Source organism: Rhipicephalus sanguineus, chromosome 7, assembly GCF_013339695.2.
Source record: "Rhipicephalus sanguineus isolate Rsan-2018 chromosome 7, BIME_Rsan_1.4, whole genome shotgun sequence".
Taxonomy (NCBI): Eukaryota; Metazoa; Arthropoda; class Arachnida; order Ixodida; family Ixodidae; genus Rhipicephalus; species Rhipicephalus sanguineus.
The window spans coordinates 108,472,997-108,491,984 of record NC_051182.1 but is presented as its reverse complement, the minus strand read 5'-3'; the positions used below and the strand labels follow the sequence as shown (position 1 = coordinate 108,491,984).

Below are 18,988 nucleotides of genomic sequence, written 5' to 3'. Positions count from 1 at the left end.
TCGCCTCCTAGATGTCTTAGGCGAATGCGTAAGGTACCCTGTAAGTTTTTACGTACTCCGCGTCTAATGATATTCGGAAGATTGCATGACGGCACAGTCGAGTTGCAGGGATGGCACCGCAATTATTCGGCGTATGTGTGGTCTCGCTGATGTCGAATCAATTTTTATGTGACATTAAACTTGATTGCATTTGCTGCTTACTTCACCGATGAATAAGTACGTGGTTGGAATAGCGTGCGGCAGCTTCAAGGCAATTAGTTCTAAGAGCTATTGTGCACACGGTTACTATGACTACTATATTTTTGTGCACGGAAGGAGACAGCATTTGTAAGTGTTTTCCTATCATGCTGTTCTTTTGCTTTGTTTTTTAAACTTTGCACTTTTATTTCTTTCCGCGGTGCTGCGCGTGGCATGGTTGTGCTGTCACCCGAGTTTGCGGCGCTCCCAGTCGCTCTCTGTTTGCCTTTTTGAGTGTGCAGGTGACAATTCGCAATGTGGCAGCGGTCACGCAGTGGCTCTTCTCGCTATGCGACAACTTCTTTGGTAGGTGGCTATTATAGCCAAAACCAAAACGTTCCAGATTATGGACGTGCTGCCGTTGTTTAAAACTTTCAGCACGTTCTCGTTGGCAGAAGGCTTATTTACGAAGTTGTGCTTCAAAATACGACGCAAATACGCACATCGGTATTCTAACCGCTACTACTATATTACTTCTTCAGTGTCCAGCGGATACATGTCATTCAGTTCGAATAGACAAGCTCGTATTTTTGCGTTCGGCATGGGCTATGGTGATAAGTGCACTTGTTCGCATGTCTCTAATGTTCGTGTTGGCTTTAACAAAGATGTGGCTATAAATGATGTTATTAAAGAGCGACATTTTATGATATTGTACTAGGCAGGTGAATTATGAACGCCACGTCATGTCATTTCTCCACTTTATCCTCGTAGACGCCAGCATCACGTGGTGAACTGTAAGTCACGGCACCTTCCATTAACTCTACTGCAGACGATGCTTGCAACGTTTAACGACCCCTCAGTAAACAATGTTGCCTTAAATGTCCAGTCGAACGTTTCTTACGCGTTGCACTTCAACAGCTTCACATTCCGCACTGCCGTCTCGGTTGCGTGATAGGCAACATTCATGCACTCCCGGTGGATCCATTACGACGCAGTGCAACGGGGCACGAAAATGGAGAGCTAGTAGTCGTGTTTTTAGATTTCGTGTTTATTACCAAGCACAAGGCTGTCTCGTTGTAGAAGAAAACGTCCAAATGGCCATTTAGATGCGGAAAAAAGCCTACGCTATCGATTGTGATAACGTCGAAACGCGGGAAACGCAGTACACAGTACGACGGCGCGGTAAATGAATGCATGCTCAATATTCAGAGTCCACAAACGCAGATGCGCGAGCTTTCATTTCTTCGGGTGAGAAGCACTCGCTCAAGTGTTCCTCACTTGTTGCCATTCGTTATCTTCGTAGTCTTAGTCAGGACATTCAATATAAGTGCTGGAAACGCATCGACCAAGAATTTCTACACGTTACACGACCCATAAACCAAAACAGGTCTTCGTGGTGAGGTATCGTTATCTCTCGCTTCTCCGGTTCAAAGCCGCCCCACGTAGCATCACGAGTACATCACGAGTGCTAGGCGCAGTAAAGCGTTGTCCCTTTGACAAATGTATGTGGACTTGGTATGACGCGTACGACATGCTCCAATTGTAAAGTTCGCTTAAATTTTGTCATTTTGCCCGATTCCCAATGTGAACCCATTACGCAAATAGGAGACCTGTCGTGTGTATCAATGCGCTCACTGGCACCAGTAGCACTTCGTGGGCTGCAATAGGGTTTTCAAGCATACGTCGTCATATCAGAGGTAACTACGAGCATAGAATAAATTTTCTGACTATCTCTAAGAACATCTGGGCATTCAGCAATGTATCTCTCTCCTCTGGCCACGGATGCGAAACAACTATGAACATAAACTCATGAGAAGAATTCACGAGATTCTAGTGTAGAAGAAATTTCATCTGCAGCACTTGCTTCGCAACATTTAGGGGCTTTAATATACGAACCCTTCATCACTTTATCACAGCTTTGCCCGGGAACGAACAACTTAATACTTGATAGTTAAAGAACGCTGTCATCCCCAAAACATTGAAGGTTGTCGATATGCTCTGTATTCGAAGGTTATATTTCTTCTGTCTTTCTCCGGTCTTTGGACAGTTTAGTCCCTTAGCGCTCAGTGCACTGAATGCTCTCGCAGCACCATCGTCTCCGGTGGCAGTAATTTTTCCCCCCAACTACGAATTGTCACTCTCAAATATTACCGAACAGTTCACGATCCCAGTAACGACATGGAATTGCGTAGGATTGGGCGCGTGCTACGTCGAATTCATGAGGTACGTCACGCAAAGCGGCGTTGCTTTCCCGAGACCCGGTGTAGTCCTAGCTCCATTCAGCGGGTCGCGATATTTGGGAATATCGACCTTAACTATCACGTTGTTCGAGAAGTACCACTCTAACGTTCAGTGGATCTTCGCTCTGGGAGACCACGGAAGTCTTTTACAAGCCTTATGCGGCCACGTGTGTCAGGTGATCACCGTCACTGAGACCGAAATTAGCGTGCCCCAGAACTACCAGAACTGCGCATCGCGTCGTGTCCTCACTGATGCTGAAGATGAAAAGCTGAAAGAAGACCTACCGTATGCTGGAACGTACTTTAGGAACGATGTGGTAATCTACGCTAAGCACAATAAGCACACGTACTTTTGCTTCCGCTATCACCCAATAGGAGAACTCTTGTATGAGGTGCACCGTATCCTGAACAATACTATCATCGAGTTGTGCAACCATGGTGGTTCGGACTCGCTGCTGCTAGACCGAAGCGTTGATTTTGTGCTTGATGTGTCGAGAGAGACGCACTCTGGTTCTTACTACGGCTATGCTATTTTTCCACCAGATTCACTCTGTTTTATGACTCGTAAACAGGGACCCGTTTCCCCTTCGTTTGCTTCGACTTGGACGTCCTTTTTTGCACTATTCCTGGCATTAGCTCTCGTCGCAGTGGCAGTCGACCTCGTATTCAGCGTACGAAATCATCGATGCCAAAGGAATGCTAGAAACCGACCAGACTTGATGCTCTTTTACTTGACTACCTACCTCGGGCGTTCTCCGTATCCACTAGTGAAATCCAGCTCAGCTTCTGTGAGAATAGCATCAGTCGCCTGGATGTTTGGGACGTTCTTTCTGCTCCAGTTCACTCAGACGAACATCACTGCTTCACGCAGTGTTCCAGGTGACTCGCCTCAAATAAGGCGCTTAGATGAGCTCGTCTCTCGCATCCAGGATGGCAGCATAACCCCGTGCATGCGCTTTGCTGTGGACGGAATGATTGGCAAGTTTGGCGGCGACACGCCGCACCTGGTCTCGATAAGGAATGCCTCGCGTAAATGTGGGAGTACCTGTCTGAGTGACTACATCGAGCATGATTGTGTTCCCAGAGCTCTGAATGGTACGCATTTCATCGTACACATGTGTCGTGCCTTGCTTCAAATAAAAGGAGTCTCCAGGGGAGTTGTGGTTGGTGACGACAGTTTGCTCACCTATATTAAGTGGCTGCCAACGCACGCAAGATATCCTCTCAGGTAAGCAGATAAGAGCTTGAGTTCGTACTCTTACGCAGGTAAAATAGAAGTTTCACGTTTCGCAAATGTCATGTTTAGTCACTCGCATATTATTACAGCGTGTGCGCACTTTGACAAAAAAAAACAGTGAGCGATACAATATACTTTCTTTTCGTTGAAACTAACGAGTTCATGTTTTCGGCATCGACTACGGAAAACGGGTAGCCGGGCTCGCAGACCCTGTGTATACTTAACGATACTGAGACATTATAATTGAAGGTACAGGAATAGTGGTGCGCGATATTGTGTTTCACTTAAAAGGCACTTTGGTTCTGCGATTCCATGGCATCATATAAAGAAAAGTTGCCGCGTACTTTGGCAGAAGCTGAGTGAATACGCTAGATAAATGTATCAGCCCTCTAAATGAGACCGGCGTTCATCGGAGCACGGAGGCTGCAGGTGTTGAAAAATCTGCTAACAAGAAATATTGCTGGATACAACGTTTCAACAAAGCGATTTCTTCTTCATTAGGAGAGAATCTGCTTTCCATTGCAACCTTTTTATAAAAGCTTAGCCCTCCATAGCCCGCGTTGCATTGGGAAGCCTGAGGAAGTTAGGGTTGTGCGCTGGATACGGCAACGATTAAAAAGTGTGAAATGTATGAAGAGTTGACATTGGACGAAAAAGAGAACAGGGGCGTGAGGTATGCAAAATGCCGTGTCGTCGATTTCTTTCATGAGATGAATAAAAACTATTAACGAGAGAAATTTATAGCGATGCATGTGTTACGCGTGATATTTCGAGATTACAGAGGCTCTATCAGAATTTATTTCATATTTGTGTCGAAGATATGAACTGTAGTGTGGTAACGGGTTTGTAAGGCCGGTACCCCGGAACGTGATTGCACACGCTGCCATAATATACGGAGTATGACGGTAAATTAGGGAAAAACACATTCCAGCACAGCAAAACAAATATCACACAAGATTATCTCGTAAAACTTCAGATTGACGCAAGAGTTCCACAGCTTTTCCGCTATTCTGCAAGTTTACAGGGTGCTTGTTTGTTTCAAATCCTTCATATCTTATGTTTTTAACACTGTACTATCTTAAATAGCAGTGCAGGAGACATCGCACTTTTTTATAATAGTAGTGGTTATTAGGGCTGTAAAAACACTTGTAATGAACGGAATATTTTCTACGATTTGATTCGTTTATAATACTTTTCAAGTACTAATCAGGTCCAACTAGGAGCTAGCATAGAAGATGCACATTAAGTAGAGAAATAACGCATTGAAATATCTAAAACAGTATCATTATCAGTATCTAAAAAATATCAGTATGTGATGTATCTTGCCCTAAGTTATAGTCACATTATCGTGTTATGCAATTCCACCATCGTCCGCATGTCATTTCTATTGTTCACTTTTCTAGTACTTTTTTGCATATTGTGTACGACACGCTTGTGATTATTCTGTGCGGTGAATACGTGTATGGTGCTAGAGGCCTAGTCAGGTGACGGTTCTTTCAACGTCACATTTTGCCACAAGCACCATGACAATCTTGTGTTGTTGCACAAATGAAGAAAATAGGAACCCCGACAATAATTTTTCGCAACTGACACTTGTAACTGGTTTGTTATTGCAGACGTCAGCACCGACGAGTACTCCTGATGCTTCAAGAGTCGGGGATCTCGGCACATAAAATGAAAAAAGCGTTTCCGCCTTGCCCACAATGCACTGTTGCAGCTTCATTCGACGTTCATTTCAGCTCTTATATGAACATATTTCTCGTCGGTTGTTGCTTGTCACTGTTCACTTTCTGCGTCGAGTTAACTTTTAAGCGCTGGCCACGCTTTATCCCTGAGTACTTGGCTTTCGTTAGGCCATGAATACCTGGAAAATGAGCGCTGAAGCGCTTCTCGCGAATGCTAATCAGCGGTAATTCCAATCGACACTATGTTTAAGAAAAATTGCGCCCACGTGTTTTGCTGCTCACAAGGGCTCACGAAAACAGGTGAAAGGAGCGTAGTGAAAGTAATTTCTTCAGCTCCGTACAAACTGCGCGTACTGTGCAAGAAAGCAAATGATGAGCAAGTGTCGCAGAAAAAGTGCGAGGTAAAGCATAAGTATAAATATGTAGAACGCTCTACTGGAGTAGTTTATGAAATACCTCTTACGTGTGGTAGGACATACGTCGGCCAAACCGGCGAATGCCTTAACAAAAGGCAAATTTGTTAGGTAAGCTGATGATTTCTGGCACTTTAGCAGCACACTGCTTTAACTGTGTGTGCACACCATGTTTTAAGAAGACAAAGAAGCTAGCACACACCGGCGAATGCCCTAACAAAAGGCAAATTTGGTAGGTAAGCTGATGATTTCTGGCACTTTAGCAGCACACTGCTCTAACTGTGTGTGCACACCATGTTTTAAGAAGACAAAGAAGATAGCACACACCGGCGAATGCCCTAACAAAAGGCAAATTTGTTAGGTAAGCTGATGATTTCTGCACTTTAGCAGCACACTGCTCTGTGTGTGCACACCATGTTTTAAAAAGGCAAAGAAGCTAGCACACACCGGCGAATGCCCTAACAAAAGGCAAATTTGGTAGGTAAGCTGATGATTTCTGGCACTTTAGCAGCACACTGCTCTAACTGTGTGTGCACACCATGTTTTAAGAAGACAAAGAAGCTAGCACACACCGGCGAATGCCCTAACAAAAGGCAAATTTGTTAGGTAAGCTGATGATTTCTGGCACTTTAGCAGCACACTGCTCTAACTGTGTGTGCACACCATGTTTTAAGAAGACAAAGAAGCTAGCACACACCGGCGAATGCCCTAACAAAAGGCAAATTTGGTAGGTAAGCTGATGATTTCTGGCACTTTAGCAGCACACTGCTCTAACTGTGTGTGCACACCATGTTTTAAGAAGACAAAGTAGCTAGCACACACCGGCGAATGCCTTAACAAAAGGCAAATTTGGTAGGTAAGCTGATGATTTCTGGCACTTTAGCAGCACACTGCTCTAACTGTGTGTGCACACCATGTTTTAAGAAGACAAAGTAGCTAGCACACACCGGCGAATGCCTTATCAAAAGGCAAATTTGGTAGGTAAGCTGATGATTTCTGGCACTTTAGCAGCACACTGCACTAACTGTGTGTGCACACCATGTTTTAAGAAGACAAAGAAGCTAGCACACACCGGCAAATGCCTTAACAAAAGGCAAATTTGGTAGGTAAGCTGATGATTTCTGGCACTTTAGCAGCACACTGCTCTACCTGTGTGTGCACACCATGTTTTAAGAAGACAAAGAAGCTAGCACACACCGGCGAATGCCTTAACAAAAGTCAAATTGGGTAGGTAAGCTGATGATTTCTGGCACTTTAGCAGCACACTGCTCTAACTGTGTGTGCACACCATGTTTTAAGAAGACAAAGTAGCTAGCACACACCGGCGAATGCCTTAACAAAAGGCAAATTTGGTAGGTAAGCTGATGATTTCTGGCACTTTAGCAGCACACTGCTCTAACTGTGTGTGCACACCATGTTTTAAGAAGACAAAGTAGCTAGCACACACCGGCGAATGCCTTAACAAAAGGCAAATTTGGTAGGTAAGCTGATGATTTCTGGCACTTTAGCAGCACACTGCTCTAACTGTGTGTGCACACCGTGTTTTAAGAAGACAAAGAAGCTAGCACACACCGGCGAATGCCTTAACAAAAGGCAAATTTGGTAGGTAAGCTGATGATTTCTGGCACTTTAGCAGCACACTGCTCTAACTGTGTGTGCACACCATGTTTTAAGAAGACAAAGTAGCTAGCACACACCGGCGAATGCCTTATCAAAAGGCAAATTTGGTAGGTAAGCTGATGATTTCTGGCACTTTAGCAGCACACTGCACTAACTGTGTGTGCACACCATGTTTTAAGAAGACAAAGAAGCTAGCACACACCGGCAAATGCCCTAACAAAAGGCAAATTTGGTAGGTAAGCTGATGATTTCTGGCACTTTAGCAGCACACTGCTCTAACTGTGTGTGCACACCATGTTTTAAGAAGGCAAAGAAGCTAGCACACACCGGCGAATGCCCTAACAAAAGGCAAATTTGGTAGGTAAGCTGATGATTTCTGGCACTTTAGCAGCACACTGCTCTAACTGTGTGTGCACACCATGTTTTAAGAAGACAAAGAAGCTAGCACACACCGGCGAATGCCCTAACAAAAGGCAAATTTGTTAGGTAAGCTGATGATTTCTGGCACTTTAGCAGCACACTGCTCTAACTGTGTGTGCACACCATGTTTTAAGAAGACAAAGAAGCTAGCACACACCGGCGAATGCCCTAACAAAAGGCAAATTTGGTAGGTAAGCTGATGATTTCTGGCACTTTAGCAGCACACTGCTCTAACTGTGTGTGCACACCATGTTTTAAGAAGACAAAGTAGCTAGCACACACCGGCGAATGCCTTAACAAAAGGCAAATTTGGTAGGTAAGCTGATGATTTCTGGCACTTTAGCAGCACACTGCTCTAACTGTGTGTGCACACCATGTTTTAAGAAGACAAAGTAGCTAGTACACACCGGCGAATGCCTTATCAAAGGCAAATTTGGTAGGTAAGCTGATGATTTCTGGCACTTTAGCAGCACACTGCACTAACTGTGTGTGCACACCATGTTTTAAGAAGACAAAGAAGCTAGCACACACCGGCAAATGCCTTAACAAAAGGCAAATTTGGTAGGTAAGCTGATGATTTCTGGCACTTTAGCAGCACACTGCTCTACCTGTGTGTGCACACCATGTTTTAAGAAGACAAAGAAGCTAGCACACACCGGCGAATGCCTTAACAAAAGTCAAATTGGGTAGGTAAGCTGATGATTTCTGGCACTTTAGCAGCACACTGCTCTAACTGTGTGTGCACACCATGTTTTAAGAAGACAAAGTAGCTAGCACACACCGGCGAATGCCTTAACAAAAGGCAAATTTGGTAGGTAAGCTGATGATTTCTGGCACTTTAGCAGCACACTGCTCTAACTGTGTGTGCACACCATGTTTTAAGAAGACAAAGTAGCTAGCACACACCGGCGAATGCCTTATCAAAAGGCAAATTTGGTAGGTAAGCTGATGATTTCTGGCACTTTAGCAGCACACTGCACTAACTGTGTGTGCACACCATGTTTTAAGAAGACAAAGAAGCTAGCACACCGGCAAATGCCTTAACAAAAGGCAAATTTGGTAGGTAAGCTGATGATTTCTGGCACTTTAGCAGCACACTGCTCTAACTGTGTGTGCACACCATGTTTTAAGAAGACAAAGTAGCTAGCACACACCGGCGAATGCCTTAACAAAAGGCAAATTTGGTAGGTAAGCTGATGATTTCTGGCACTTTAGCAGCACACTGCTCTAACTGTGTGTGCACACCATGTTTTTAAGAAGACAAAGTAGCTAGCACACACCGGCGAATGCCTTAACAAAAGGCAAATTTGGTAGGTAAGCTGATGATTTCTGGCACTTTAGCAGCACACTGCTCTAACTGTGTGTGCACACCGTGTTTTAAGAAGACAAAGAAGCTAGCACACACCGGCGAATGCCTTAACAAAAGGCAAATTTGGTAGGTAAGCTGATGATTTCTGGCACTTTAGCAGCACACTGCTCTACCTGTGTGTGCACACCATGTTTTAAGAAGACAAAGAAGCTAGCACACGTGGGAAATAACAGAAAAAAGAGAGAAGTCATTGAGGTGTTCTTCATAAATGAGATAACGGGCCGCGATTGTGTAACCGCACCATCGGTTGCGCTAGATTCAGACACCGTTTAGTTTTTAAACCACTGGCTTGGCACACTTCGATTAATTGCTTGATGTCTTGAAGGCACGAGCTCACAGGAGCTGTTGCGTCACACTTTCGTGTTGATTCTTTGCTCTATCTTGTGTCATTGTACACGTCACCTTTCATATTCTGTGCATATATTTGACGAGCGAAAGCAATTGAATAAAAGTTGTTAGCGCGCAAGGTTGTTGTCTGTTTCGTGTTCTTCGGTCTTTCGTCTAAGTTCTTCTACACAGCGCGTTTTTTCACTTCACAATGCTATACCAATACAGATAAAAACAGGATAATTTCTTCAGCAACTATGTACCATACTCAAGTTGTCATTTTTTCCTAACATTCCGTTGTCTCAGTATTAAACACGATAGGGAATTCCGCCCCGCCTTGAGTAATCGGTTATGCAAGCCACAAGTGCTAGTCTACGGATGCTGCTCGTGACTCAGGTTAAGCAAATAAAGTAGATTACATAGGACAGCGACGATTGTTGCTTAGAGGCATTCAGAAATAAAGCTTCCCTCACTTTCTCTTTCTCTCTTTATCAATTGCATCTATAAATTCGTTCACGCGTTGCCTTGCTTCTCATTTCTTTGTTGATAACGGCTGTCAAAACCACAGTAACGAAGCAGAAGTGCAGCTTGAGCGGAGACTGTGTGTTTGTGTACACTTTGCGTGTACACTGTGTGTATGCAGCTTGTGCGTACTCCGTCGTATAATGTCCCATCCACAAAATGTTTGCTCATGTGAACTCAATATGGCTCAAGTTACACAACATTTTGCTCAGGTGGATTCGCACAGATACCGCTAGGTCTTACTCAGTTACGGCTCGGTGACTCTACTGACGATAGAGTTTCCCAGAAACCTCCGACGATACCATAATGACCATTTGGGCACCAGCACACAACGGCGTTCTCTGAAAAGAGATCACAAGCTTCGTGGCTCAAGATCTGACCCACCGAGACTACACCGAGTTATCAGCGTCCGAATGCATGATTCCTCTTGTGACGTACCGTGACATCACTGAGCATAATAAGCTCCCTTGCAGAACGTACCCTCCCGCATACCAGCAACTGCCTAGAGAGCAGGTGAGATAGCTCTACAGGTGAACACATTCCCACACGCGACTCGAAATCACCTTAAAGCCCCTACACAATTCTCTCAGCAATGCTGCTCCTGTGGAAAATACTGCTCCCTTCAAGATATGATAAGAGGCTGTAGCAAATTTCCATTAAAACCACCTATTCCTGACTACACGAACCAGCTTTGGGGGAGGGCCTAGGCCAGCTCTAACCTCCAGGATAGGCTTAGGCTGGTTGCGAAGGCCCAGAACGCTGGCTCAGTTCAAGGCATCCCGGAATAAGGGCGCCTCTCGTAAGGTACCTTCTAATTAAAAAAACGTTATAAAATACGTTATTCTCTCTCTCTCTCTCTGTATATATATATATATATATATATATATATATATATATATATATATATATTGCCGCGAGTCTTATATTTCATGCGTGTAAGCTTCACCCACAAAGACTGTGGGCAACGCGCTGCGCAGGCCTCGCCGTGATGTGTAGGAAGCTTCGCGATTGTTTTGGAACAATCTGTTAAGATTGCGCGCCGCACGAGAATGTTCCAGCTTTGTCGAGAGATAACGCCGCCACCAGCGATATCGCTGGAAAGTTCGATAGCGCCTGTATAAAAGCCGACGCGCTTGACTGCTTGTCAGTTGATCGATGGACGACGCCCTGTTCGCCGCTATCATTGTACAGTGGGTATTGCTGTAGTTCTAGTTCTCATTTTCCCGGCCACAAGTTCGGCCAAATAAAGAGTTTCATTCTGCAAACGCCGACTGCTGTCTTCGTCGACGTCACGACCACGTGACATCTGGTGGAGGTGCTGCTTCATGATCCGGACACGACCGCGGAGCGCTGACCCAAGCCCAAGCCGCGAAGAAGACGACTCTAAGGACAACCCGAATCCTCGAACCAGCCGCCGGCAGAAGGGACTACAACCAGAGTACGGGCTCCTTCCCGAAAACGCCAGGCAGCCGAAGACCGTCACATCCACCGCCGAGACGATGACTGACGCAGTGCCCCCTACGGCGATCGTGATGCAGCCACCCAGGGAGCCGCCGACGTTCCGTGGTTCGCCATGTGAAGACTCCGAGACTTGGCTCGAGACCTTTGAAAGGGTCTCAACATTTAATAACTGGAACTGCGAGGACAAGCTGCGCCACGTATACTTCTACCTAGAAGACGCCGCGAGGACGTGGTTCGAGAACCGAGAATCCGCCCTACAAACATGGGATCTCTTTCGGACGACGTTCCTAAGCACGTTCACGAGCGTGGTCCGCAAGGAACGGGCCGCGGCTATGCTGGAGACCCGTGTGCAGCTGCCCAATGAAAATACTGCCATCTACACGGAAGAGATGAATCGCCTGTTTCGACACGCCGACCCAAGTACGCCCGAAGAGAAGAAAGTGAGGTTCCTCATGCGGGGTGTCAAACAGGAACTCTTCGCTGGATTGATAAGGAACCCGCCGAAGACGGTCGCTGAATTTGCATCGGAGGCTTCCACGATCGAGAAAACGCTTGAGATGCGAACGCGGCAATACATCCGCAGCTTCTCGGCTACAAGCTACGCCGACGTTCAAGCCCTAGGACCCGCCGACCTGCGTGAGACGATTCGAGCAATCGTGCAAGAGGAGTTGCGAAAAATTCTACCTCCGTCGCAACCTCAAGTAGAGTCCATCGCCGACGTCGTGCGCCAGGAGATCCAGCATTCACTCGGCGCGCCTCAGCTAGCAGAGCCGCAGCCGCAAGCTATTAGCTATGCTGCTGCAGCCCGCCGTCATGCTCCTCCTCCACGCCCCCGCCAAGACGCCACACCGCCGCAGTACCGTCGCCAGACGCCGCCACCGACGCCCTACCGACCACCTGTCGGCCAGCGCAACACCCCGAGGAAGACCGATGTCTGGCGTGCCCCCGACAACCGCCCGCTCTGCTACCACTGCGGAGAGGCCGGCCACACGTACCGCCGCTGCCAGTACCGACAGATGGGACTACGCGGATTCGCTATCAACGCGCCGCGCCCGCAGCCAGGCGAACGGCCGCGCGACATCAACGACTACCTCACCGGAACACAGTGGCAAGAACGACGACCTTCCCGATCGCCGTCGCCCGGCCGCCACATGTCACCGCACCGCCGGCCGTACACTGTCCCAAACCGGGGCCGGTCGCCTAGCCCGTATCCGGAAAACTAAGGGCAGCAACCGATGGAGGTGCGGTTGCTGAACGACGAAATGCTGAAGATCCTGCGCCGTCGACGACGACGCAACGACGAAGTTCCGAGCCCCCGCCGCACGCCGAACGACGTCCTGAAGACGAAACTTTGCGACCGGAAGCAGACCTGACGACGCAACGCGGAAGCAGCGGTGCAAACCGACGCAGCCGTGACCCGACGCCGCGACGTAACCGCAACGCAAGACGGCGGACTAGCGACCTCGACGTTCTGATCGACGGCCACAACGTCACCGCTCTCGTCGATACTGGAGCCGACTATTCCGTCATCAGTGGGCCGTTCGCAGCACAGTTGAAGAAAGTTAGGACTGCTTGGGAAGGCCCCGAGATCCGGACCGCTGGAGGCCATCTGATAACGCCGATTGGTGTCTGCACGGCACGAGTCACCATCAATAACCGGACTTATCCTGCGAGCTTTGTAATTCTACAAAACTGCTCCAGGGATGTGATACTGGGAATGGACTTCCTAAGTGACCACGGCGCCGTCATCGACCTGAGGTCTGAGTCGATAACACTGAACTCAGACAAAGCGCTCCCGCCCCACGCGATGCCAGGCAACCATGCATTGAATGTGATAGAAGAGCAGGTGACCATTCCGCCGCGCTCCAGCGTCATTATTTCCGTCGGCACCGAAAAACCTGCGAACCTCGAAGGCGTCATCGAGGGCGATCAGCACCTACTCCTGAACCGTCAAATTTGCGTCGCACGAGGTATAGCCGAGCTGCGTGACGGTAAAGCAAAAGTAGTGCTGACAAACTTCAGCCACGAATATAGGCACCTCAACTTCGGTACGACGGTTGCCTACATCGACGAATGTGTAGCCGCCTGCGATGCTTTCGCCCTCTTCGATGCTGCCGAACCTGCTTCGACGAATAGAGGTCCCGAACCGGATTTTGACGTCAACCCAAGCCTTCCGAAGGCCAAACAAGACCAGCTCAAAACCCTGCTCTTGCAATACAAGGACTGTTTCTCGTCGTCATCGCGGGTCCGACAAACGCCCCTTGCGAAGCACCGCATTATAACAGAAGAAAATTCTCGACCACTCCGTCAGAGCCCATACAGAGTTTCTACTCGAGAGCGCGACGCGATAAAGAAACAAGTCGACGAGATGCTATGCGACAACATCATCCAGCCGTCCAAGAGTCCGTGGGCGTCACCCGTGGTATTAGTGAAGAAGAAGGACGGGACACTGCGCTTCTGCGTTGATTACCGACGCCTGAACAAAATCACGAAGAAGGACGTGTACCCCCTCCCACGAATAGACGACACCCTGGATCGACTTCACAACGCGACGCACTTTTCGTCGATGGACCTCAAGACCGGCTACTGGCAAATCTAAGTCGACGAGAGAGACCGAGAAAAGACTGCCTTTATAACACCCGACGGCCTCTTTGAGTTCAAGGTCATGCCTTTCGGTCTTTGCTCGGCACCTGCGACGTTTCAGCGTGTCATGGACACCGTACTGGCCGGATTGAAGTGGCAGACGTGCCTTGTGTATTTGGACAAGGTCGTCGTGTTTTCCTCGACCTTCGACGAGCATCTCCGGCGGCTTGAGGCAGTACTTCAAGCAATCAAGGCCTCTGGACTGACCCTGAAGCCAGAAAAGTGCAGATTCGCGTATGACGAGCTCTTGTTTCTGGGTCATGTGATCAGCAAGTCTGGAGTGTGCCCAGACCCGCGGAAAACAGCTGCCATCGCCGACTTTGCGCCGCCCACCGACAAGAAGGCCGTGCGCCGATTTCTCGGCTTATGTGCCTATTACCGACGCTTCGTCAAAAACTTTTCACGGATCGCCGAACCACTGACGCTTCTCACGAAGAATAACGTGGAATTCAGGTGGGAAACGGCGCAAGTGCAAGCCTTTCAAGAACTTAAACGACGCCTGCAGACGCCACCCATACTTGCGCATTTCGACGATTGCGCCGATACGGAAATACACACTGACGCAAGCAGCGTAGGACTCGGTGCCGTCCTTGTGCAAAAGACTGACGAGCTTGAAAGGGTTATCAGTTATGCTAGCCGGTCACTATCCAAGGCAGAAGCAAACTATTCCACAACAGAAAAGGAATGCCTTGCCATTCTCTGGGCTACGTCAAAGTTTCGCCCCTACCTCTATGGCAGGCCCTTCAAAGTTGTCAGTGACCATCACGCCTTGTGTTGGCTAGCTAACTTGAAGGACCCTTCAGGTCGTCTCGCACGATGGAGTCTGAGGATTCAAGAATTCGATATTACCGTCGTGTACAAGTCTGGACGAAAACACTCTGACGCCGACTGCCTGTCTCGTGCCCCCGTCGACGCGCCGCCGCAAGACGACGACGATGACTGCTTCCTCGGAACTATAAGTGCCGACGACTTCGCCGAAAGGCAACGGGCCGACGCGGAACTGGGGGGCCTTATTGAGTACCTCGAGTGCAAGACCGCCGTGGTTCCGAAGGTATTCAAGCGAGGACTGCCGTCATTTTTCTTACGGAACGGCGTTCTCCTGAAGAAGAACTTCTCGCCACTTCGAACCGACTACCTTCTCGTCGTGCCCTCATCATTGCGACCAGAAGTCCTCCAGGCCCTACACGACGACCCGACGGCTGGACACCTCGGTGTTTCCCGAACGCTCGCCAGAGTACAGGAAAAATACTACTGGCCACGCCTTGCTGCCGACGTCGCCCACTACGTTAAGACTTGCCGAGATTGCCAGCGACGGAAAACACCGCCGACTAGGCCAGCGGGACTTCTGCAGCCAATCGATCCACCTCACCGGCCGTTCCAGCAAATCGGGATGGACCTACTGGGGCCGTTCCCGACGTCGACTTCCGGCAACAAGTGGATAGTCGTAGCGACTGACTACCTCACCCGCTACGCCGAGACAAAGGCCTTGCCCAAAGGGAGTGCCGCCGAGGTAGCCAAGTTCTTCGTGGAGAACAACGTCTTGCGTCATGGCGCCCCAGAGGTCCTCATCACAGACAGAGGTACCGCCTTTACTGCGGACTTAGCTCAGGCGATCTTGAAGTACAGCGAGACGAGCCACCGCCGCACCACCGCCTACCACCCGCAGACCAATGGCCTCACCGAGCGTCTAAATAAGACCATCGCCGACATGCTCGCCATGTACGTCGACGTTGAGCACAAGACGTGGGACGCCGTCCTTTCGTATGTGACCTTCGCTTACAACACGGCCGTCCAAGAAACGACGCAGATGACGCCGTACAAGTTGGTCTACGGAAGGAGCCCGGCGACGACGCTCGACGCCATGTTACCCAACGTCACCGACGAAGAAAATGTCGACGCCGCCGCTTACTTACAACGTGCCGAAGAAGCTCGACAGCTGGCCCGCCTGCGCATCAAGACTCAGCAGCACACCGACAGCCGTCGCTACAATCTTCGACGACGCTTCGTCGAGTACCAGCCCGGCGACCGTGTCTGGGTCTGGACGCCAATACGACGACGCGGACTGAGCGAGAAGCTCCTTCGACGATACTTCGGACCGTACAGGGTACTTCGACGTCTCGGTGTACTCGACTACGAGGTTGTCCCCGACGGCATCACGAACTCCCAGAGGCGCCGAGCTCGACCCGAGGTCGTGCATGTGGTGCGCCTTAAACCGTACTATGCTCGTTAGCGCACCTGAGGACTCTAATGTTTGCTTTCTTTATTAGTTTTCTTTAGTATTGCATGTATTCATGTTCTGTTTTTAAGCATCGGGACGATGCTTTTTCAGAGGGGGGCATTGCCGCGAGTCTTATATTTCATGCGTGTAAGCTTCACCCACAAAGACTGTGGGCAACGCGCTGCGCAGGCCTCGCCGTGATGTGTAGGAAGCTTCGCGATTGTTTTGGAACAATCTGTTAAGATTGCGCGCCGCACGAGAATGTTCCAGCTTTGTCGAGAGATAACGCCGCCACCAGCGATATCGCTGGAAAGTTCGATAGCGCCTGTATAAAAGCCGACGCGCTTGACTGCTTGTCAGTTGATCGACGGACGACGCCCTGTTCGCCGCTATCATTGTACAGTGGGTATTGCTGTAGTTCTAGTTCTCATTTTCCCGGCCACAAGTTCGGCCAAATAAAGAGTTTCATTCTGCAAACGCCGACTGCTGTCTTCGTCGACGTCACGACCACGTGACAATATATATATATATATATATATATATATATATATATATATATATATATATATATATATATATATATATATATATATATATATATATACCCATGATTATAACACTAGGTGAGCCTTTTTTGCTTAGAAGCCTGTTTTCAGTGATTCAAGGAGTAGTGACACAGAAATCCAAGTCCGACATGTAGCCTTCACTGGATAGCCTGGTATGCATAAGTTTTGTTCACGAAGTATCAATTGCGTCCGTTGTGTGGAAAGTATTTTATTTCGAGGGCGAACAGCCTACAAAGAGTCAACGGGGCCTTGAGAACCCTTCGACATCGACATGCTATAATGCCTTCAGCGGGCCCCCAAGGGCTGATTGACGACTACGTCGAAGATGTCAGGCGACTGGTGGCGACGCCTGGCAATGACTCCTTCTCTCCAAACAGGAGATGGCGGCAGTATTCACGAAAAAGGAGAAATAGAACAATACATGACACACCATTTTAGATCTGTACAAGCAAACTACGACATACCAATACACCAACTCACAAATATCACAACAGAAGGCCGATCTAAAGAACAGAAAGAAGCTGAAACTCTGACCTGGGAGATCTCGAAAGGAGAATTAAAACGACGCATCGGTGCCATAAAAAACCAGAAAGCATCTGGCCTTGACGGTATTCCAAATGAATTTCTGAAAGCTCTACGTACAAATGCCCGAAAAACGCTACTCAACTGCTTCAATGACATCCTAAAAACAGGTGACATTCCAGAAACATGGAAAGAAACTCGTATACAACTTATCCACAAAGGCAAAGGGAAAACAGAACATGACATCAATGCCTACCGTCCAACAGCAGTGCTTAGCAACGCCCTGAAACTCTTCAGTACAATTTTAAACCACAGGCTACAAACCTACTGCGAAAAAAACGATATACTCTGTGAATCACAAAATGGCTTCCGACCCTGGAGACGCACAAGTGACCATATATTCACTCTCACTCAAGCGATAGAGATGAAGCACAAAGAAAAAGCACAACTCTATCTCGCCTTCCTAGACCTGGAAAAAGCCTACGACTCGGTCTCTCATGCCAAACTATGGCAAAAGCTTGAGGATGTACCCCTAGATAAAGAATTTATTGAACTATTGAAGGCACTCTATGCAGATTGCACAGCAGTATATGATCTCCATGGACATAAATCCCAAAAAGTGAACCTAAAAGTGGGCCTGAAACAGGGGTGCCCATTATCACCAACCCTATTTAATCTATTCATAAATAATCTTTTAAGAACACTTAACGACAAGGGACCTGGGCTGAGACTCTCGACGATAACAACAGACAACCGAGAAGTATACACCAAAATATCATGTTTAGCATTTGCTGATGACATCGTACTTCTAGCTGAATCGGCAACAGACCTCCAAGACCTTTTGGATATCTGCTCCCAAGGTGCGACCGAAGACCACCTCAAATTCAACACCGAAAAGACTCAATGGATGAGCCTAAACACAGACTCTGACGAAGCTACTTTCACACTGCAAGGAAAACATATAAAAAAGACAGCAACCTATAGATACCTCGGAATCGAAATAACCGACAAAAAAGACTACCTGGAAAAACAAACAGAGTTAGTTACAAAGAAATCAAACCGCCTAAAAGGCAGAGTGTGGCATCTCTCCCGCCACTCGTACAACCCATACTCGGTGGGTCGTATTTTGTGGAAAACGCTCGCTGTCCCAGCGGCAACGTATGCGCTTGATGCACTTACGTACCCAACTGGAACAATGAAGTGTCTAAACAGACACCAAAATGAACTGGGACGGTGGTTGTTGGGCGGAAACTTCTGTACATCGAATGCTGCCATAACAGGTGAAATGGGGTGGTCACCTTTCGAAATTAGGGAGGCAAGATCTAAATTCCAATACATGGGCAGACTGAAATTCCTGCCAGAAACTAACTTCAGCAAGCGAATATACCTGCATCTACGGTACAAAGGCATTAAAACCCTCTGGATGCAACGACTTGCAACATTAGAGTCAAAATTCGGCCCGAACCCGAACTCCAACAAACCAAAAAAGAAAGTGAATGGCGTCAGGAAGTGAACGAATGGATCACCCAGATCAGCACGGACATCTGGCGTAAGCGGTCACCAAGAAA

The 18,988-nt window shown here is 48.0% G+C and overlaps 1 long non-coding RNA gene across 3 annotated transcripts in view; it reads left to right on the top strand.

The window, feature by feature from the left end:
• The window catches only part of LOC125759343 (uncharacterized), a 35,074-nt gene extending 26,601 nt beyond the window's left edge, over nucleotides 1–8,473 (top strand). Inside the window, exons 2-6 of one of the 3 annotated variants that reach the window (XR_007416915.1) lie at nucleotides 5,271–5,863; nucleotides 6,359–6,608; nucleotides 6,859–7,358; nucleotides 7,859–8,108; nucleotides 8,358–8,473. This is a non-coding gene — a long non-coding RNA (uncharacterized LOC125759343). Of the gene's footprint in view, nucleotides 1–5,270; nucleotides 5,864–6,358; nucleotides 6,609–6,858; nucleotides 7,359–7,858; nucleotides 8,151–8,357 lie in introns of those variants that run through there. The other 2 variants (XR_007416916.1, XR_007416914.1) reach the window with 2 other exon arrangements.
• Nucleotides 8,474–18,988: the final 10,515 nt, after the last annotated feature.